At 55.2% G+C, this 5,797-nt stretch overlaps 1 long non-coding RNA gene across 1 annotated transcript; it reads left to right on the forward strand.

Moving 5' to 3' along the window:
• The first annotated feature begins 371 nt into the window (after window positions 1-371).
• Window positions 372-4,006, forward strand: LOC135318925 (uncharacterized). The gene is made up of 3 exons (XR_010377389.1): window positions 372-443; window positions 1,195-1,359; window positions 3,878-4,006. It is a non-coding gene; the product is annotated as an uncharacterized LOC135318925 (long non-coding RNA).
• The last annotated feature ends 1,791 nt before the right edge of the window (window positions 4,007-5,797 follow it).

A 5,797-nucleotide genomic window follows, 5' to 3' on the forward strand; every position in this document is an offset into this window, starting at 1 on the left:
CTGCCCGGGGCCTCAGAGAAAGCGCTCAGGGCCTGGGAGACAGGAGGCCTGGGTTCATGATGGGGCTCTGCTTCCGGAGGGCTCACCATAGCCCCAGCTAAGCCATGGGCTCTGGCCTCCACTCCTGCTGTAAACTGAGGGAGGTGGGACCAGGGCTGGCAGGCGGAGAGGCATGCTCACGTGTGCCCACTCAGACCCGGGGGGTGCAGCCTGCAGGGCTCGGAGGAGGCTCAGCAGTTCAGGAGAAGTGCGCTGGGTGGGAAAGGCCTGAGCACAGGGCGTCCCTTGGTCGGCGCTTCGTCATTGCTGCCTGATAGTCTTCAGTATTTACTATCTGACTTACACAGTAACTCCTGCTTCTCTCTGCAGTCATCAGATGCCAGCCCCCTGAGACAGAATTGAAGCAACGCAGAAGTTCATGGCAAAAGGGCAGTTGACCATGGGTGAGTTTTGAACTAAGCATGGCTCTTTCTCCAGCCTCTGGGGTTGAGCAGCTATCTGGCAGGGCGGGTGGCCACCTCTACTGCAGCAGAGGCTGCCAGTGCCCTGCCCTCACACTGCCATCCTGCCTTAGCGCCCAACAGCTTCCCATGGCAAGTTCCCAAGCCCTACCCGAGGGACTTCCTGGCCACAGACACTCAGACTTCGTTTATGCTGGGAAGTGCCACCCCCACCCCCAGAAGCAGCCCCCAACCAACCATGAACCAGAATGGGGGGTGAATAAGCCAGCGTCCTTGCCCCACAAGTATGGATGGAGGAAGGACAACTCTGAGGCATGTTCTGTGATCTCCCAAGGTGTCCGGTGCCCTCACAAGTCACCTCCTGGTTAGGGCCTGTCTATCGGCCTTGCCCCTTCCATGCCCCACTTCCCGCCCCCACCCCCCGCCTGTGTTTCCTGGGATCACCTCCCAGGTAAGCTCCTCGTCCCTGATCCTTGTCTCAGGCTCTGTTTCTGGGGAGCCTGAGCTTAGAAATGTGTCCTGTGATTGAAAGCATGTTGGGAAGTTTCTTTCCTCCCTGTAATATCTGCTGCCACAGGCCCATCACTTACCCCTGAATCTCGCCATTAGCGATTCGCTCCTGCAGGGTTGAAAGATTGAAGTCTGGTCACGTGAGCCAGCAATCCCACCACGGGGTAAATACCAAAGGAGAGAGCAGGGGCTCAAAGAGATATTTGTACACCCCTGTTCACAGCGGAGTTGCTCAAGGTGGAAGCAACCCATGTGTCCAACGACCGATGAATGGATAAACAAAATGTGGTCCATCCACACAACGGAATATTATTCAGCTTTAGAAAGGAGGGAAATTTTGACACCTGCTACAACGCAGATGAGTCTTGTGGACGTTACACTGAATGAGGTAAGCCAGTCACAGAAAGACAAATTCTCTGTGATTCCACTGGTACAAGATCCCTAGAGCATTCAAAATCATAAGGCAGAAAGCAGCGTGGTGAGTGCCAGGGCTAGGGAGGGAACGGCGGGAGCTGGTGTTGACCGGGGACAGAGTTTCAGTCTGGAGGCCAGCTGGCAGTGGCGGTGGCCCAACGGCGTGGACATGCTTACCGCCACTGAACTGTACACTTTGAAAACGGTTACGATGATCAATTTTATGTTATTTAAATTTTAAATGTTTAAAAATAAAGTTTGAGGTCTGGAAACAGGCAAACCACAGCAGGAGACATCACATCAGTGCTTTCTCCCTGCCCCCAGGAACACGCTGGTGGTGGCATGTCCCGGTACCTCATCACCAAGGCACAAATCCTAGGTGACACCTGGACTCCCCCATCTCCCTCACCCCAGACCCACCCATAACAAAGCCCATTATTATTCCCACCCCCACCTGCATCCACGCCGCCCTGGTGCCCCCGAGAGCCACCCCTTGCTCCCATCTGGCTGCCACGGAGCCTGACCAGAGCCCGCTCCAGCCTGCCTGCCCGGCTCAAGCCTTCCCATGGATCCCCAGAGCTTGGGACCAAGTGTCCCGAATTTCTGAGACACACGTTTGCCCAGCGGCAGTCCAGCCACAGCCTGCACCGCTGCCAGCCGTCCGCACGGGCTCTGACAGAGCCAAGCACCTGGCACCCTTGTCCGCCGCGTCCTGCTCTAGCTCGGTTTCAGCTAACAAAACTCGCTTTATCAGAAACCTCGTGTCTCTGCAAAAGGAGAACCCAAGTGGGGGCCGTCAACAGAGGGCAGCCCTGGAAATAAATGCCTTGGAAACAAGACAATGCGTCTTCGCGGCTAAGCAGACGCTCCAGCTGCCTGGAAGCTCTGGGCTGAGGCTTCTCTCTGTTAAAAACGGAGATCAGCAAGTGATGAGAGAGGGGAGGCAAGGCAGAGCAGGCCTGTCAGAGAGGTTTCCCTGTCCCACGATGAAGTCTTCAACCAGGAGCGAAAGAACATCACTTTCTGCATTTTTAACGCAGATGCATTTGCCATCAAGCCTGCTGTCCCACCTAAACCAGTAGCGTGTGGCCCATACTGTGGGAGACACGATCTTCAGTAAGAGGGGCAAATGGCTTCACCTCCCCTGCCCGCTCTGATCAATTGGTGGTGGCTGCCCAGGGCCACACCCTGGGAGGGATTCCATGGAGAACGTGCCCTGAGAGTCTATTGCCAGCTTAGTGGGACGAACACTGTGATCGATTAGCTATGCCTGCCAAGGGCACAGGATGGGGAGAACCTGTGTCATACGCTTGGCTTTCTCTGGTCCCAGCTCCTTCTCTGACTCAGCCCTTCTTAGCTGTAAGGGTCACTCTGGCAGCTCGTTTGAAACTGTGTTTGCTCACTCCTATCAGCCCTGAAGGCCAGCTTTATGATTCCTACTTTCTGCCTGCATTGGGGGAAAGGCTTGAGGAGGTGACTCGGCCAGGGTCACACAGCTGGGAAATGACAGAGCTGTGGCACCAGCCCAGGTCCCTGGCTCCAGACCCGGTGCTCTGCCCAAATCCCAGAGGGGACTGACTCCTGGAAACTTGACCATGACCTACAACATATGGCAGCGACTGAGTCAGGAGGGGGAACGTCTATCTGTGCTTGTCCCACAGTCAAATCAGCTGCCTTGTCCTCAGGCAGTGGCTGTACCATCTGAGTAGACACAACAAACTTTTAATAACTCTACACAACTCTAAACCAGAAGTATATTTTTATTCCTGTGAGTCAGCCATTTATTTGTCAATAAAGGCCAGTAAAGGAAAAGGCCCAGGGACCGTTTATAAACAGACCATAGCCCCTGGAGACATCTCGGGGGAAGTCGAGCCGTCTAGAAATGCACTGGCCCCTGGAAACCTTCCCCCGAAACAGACGAGCGCCGAGAGCCATCTGGGAAATGGGTTGCAGGGCTTCCAGAGGCGGGGGTTTCGGGACAGCAGAGGGACAGCGCACGGCCTCGAGCAGACCTGCATCCCAGCTCCACGCAGGAAGTGCAGGGAAGAGGGCTTAGCTCTGCTGAGCCTCGGCTCCACACCTGCAAGGTGGGCCAGGAGAGGCCAGCCTTTCAGGGCTTCATGGAGATTAGAGGAAATCAAGAACCTACTGGGTGGTGCTCGAAAGTCACCTGTTACGGTGATGTGGGTGCTGGCAGTGACAGGGTGATGGTGGTGTGATGATAAGGGGGGTTCAATCAGTATTCATTCCCCAAAAATGAACTGCAGTAGCTGAACACCTACTGTGCTCTGGTGCTCTCCACACGTCAGGAGAGAAGGAGGGTGAAGTGAGTGCAAATGCAGCTTTTCTGAGAAGAGTGAGAAGGGGAGGAACAGGAGCTCTGTCTCGCCGGGGTACTGTCTGGCAGGACAAAGCTAAGGAGCGACAGCCTGGGACCAGCAAGTCCTTTTCTGAGTATACCCCCAGTCAAAACGAGGGATGTGTTCTTCCAGAAGGCGGGTGCAAGGACGCTCCCAGCAACGTGACCCTGAGCCGTCGAGAACAGCAGACAACCCGAGCCGCCACCAGCAGGAGCACGAGGAGCCGTGGTTCATCCGTACGCTGCAGTGAGAAGGCACAAGCCACTGCCACACACAACCACGCGGGTGAGCCTTGTTACCATGGCGCGGAAAGAAGGCAGCCCACGAGGGCACGCACCCCATGAGGCATATTATATGGCAGACAGAACGGATAAAACTAGCCTGTGCTGGTAGGAGTCAAAAGGGTGGGCACTTCTGGGGTGGGGGTGTTTACTGGGGCTGGGCACGGGGGAACCTCCTGGGTGACGGAAATATTCCCAGTCATAGCCTGAGAGGTGCTCAAAAGAGTGTCCAGAATTTTATACATGGGGTGTGTGTGTGTGTGTGTGTGTGTGTGTGTGTAAAAAGTAAGATATGATCATAGAAATGTCAAGGCTGGACACTGAGTCAGAGATTGCCTTATGCTCCAGGGACTGCAAACTCAGAAGTCTACAAGGCCCAGGAAGGGAATGAGCCGCTGGTGTGGACCAGGAGACAGACCCTAGGCTGCTCAGATTGCTCCCGAGGATAAGATCTGTGAGATACAGTGTGTTTTAAAATATTGTTGAACCAGAGGAAACAGCTAAGGCTGGCGTGCCCTCCACCATCAGCTGCAGTCCAGGGTCGCAGTCTGCAATCCTTCACTCCCCAGTGGGGAGCACAGGGGACCAGAGACGCAGAGGGCCTGCCCATGCTGGCACAGCTGAGTGACAGAAAGCAGGCCAGGAGAGGAATCCGAGAGGCAGCCTCCTTCAAACGCTGTAAACCGGGCAGCAGACTGCGGGGGAAGGAGCCGACGGGGAAGGTAGAGAGGACACGGCCATTTGTGCCCGAAAGCTCTAAGGCTCCTGGAGTGGTCACTTACCCTCAATCAGTGCCTCACTTTCTTTATCAAGTAGACAGTGACTCTTGAGCATCGCCTGCTTGGCTGCAGAAACTCTATGTCGCTCACATCTTTGCCGTCCCTCTGGGGAGCCCCACTCATTGTAGGGGCTCAGCCAGTCAGTCATCCTGGACCACACTGGAGGGATGCTCTGAGAAAACACAGTAACTATGGAAACACAGCCAGGTTATCAAAATGCAAGTTGCTAGCCGGAACAGTGCATCACAGGAAGCTAGCCATCAGCATCGATGGTGCTGAGGATGCTTGGGTTCCGGGACCTGATCTAGGACCGTGGCTTCTCCCTCCAGAGCACTTCAGGTCGGCCGTCGCAAAGCAGGGAGACCAGTCCTAAATCTGTTTACAGATATCCTGTGGTCCAGTCACCAAACTGTCCAATATGTGCTTTCTAAATGTGATTTAAACTGATCTATTTCATTAGGACCCTTGATTGAAGGTGACAAAAACTCAGCACACTCTGGCTTAAGTCAGCTGGGCTTAAGAATTTATCAGCTCCTCCAGCCGAATATCTGGGGCAGAGCAAGCCTCAGAGACTCAAATGCGGTCCTCTCTCTCCACCTTCTCTTTTTCCTTGCGAGAAGAAAGAAACCACCACACTGACACTCTCCTGAGCAGAGTGAGATGATGTGGGAGAACTGAAAGGGGGGGACCTTCCCTCCGGGTGGCTCTGGTTCAGCTCCGCCACCCACCGCCAGGCGGGAACCGCCACTGCAGGCAACCCCAGGCTCCCATCTTTCTCAAGGAGTAGCTGCCTCCCCGGTCCTGTGAGAAAAGTCCTGCATTGGACTCTGATTGGCCCAGCAGGGGTCGCGTGGGTGAAGCTGGGGCCGATCGCTGTGGCCCGGGGTGGAGTCTGATGCAGACAGAAGCACTGGCGGCGTCGGGCCGCCAGCCCCAGCTATTTCTGGCACCTCCAACGAGGAGCTGTGGTTTTCTTTTCATCTCTTCCCAAC

The sequence above is a fragment of the Camelus dromedarius genome, chromosome 23, assembly GCF_036321535.1.
Source record: "Camelus dromedarius isolate mCamDro1 chromosome 23, mCamDro1.pat, whole genome shotgun sequence".
In the NCBI taxonomy this organism is placed as follows: Eukaryota; Metazoa; Chordata; class Mammalia; order Artiodactyla; family Camelidae; genus Camelus; species Camelus dromedarius.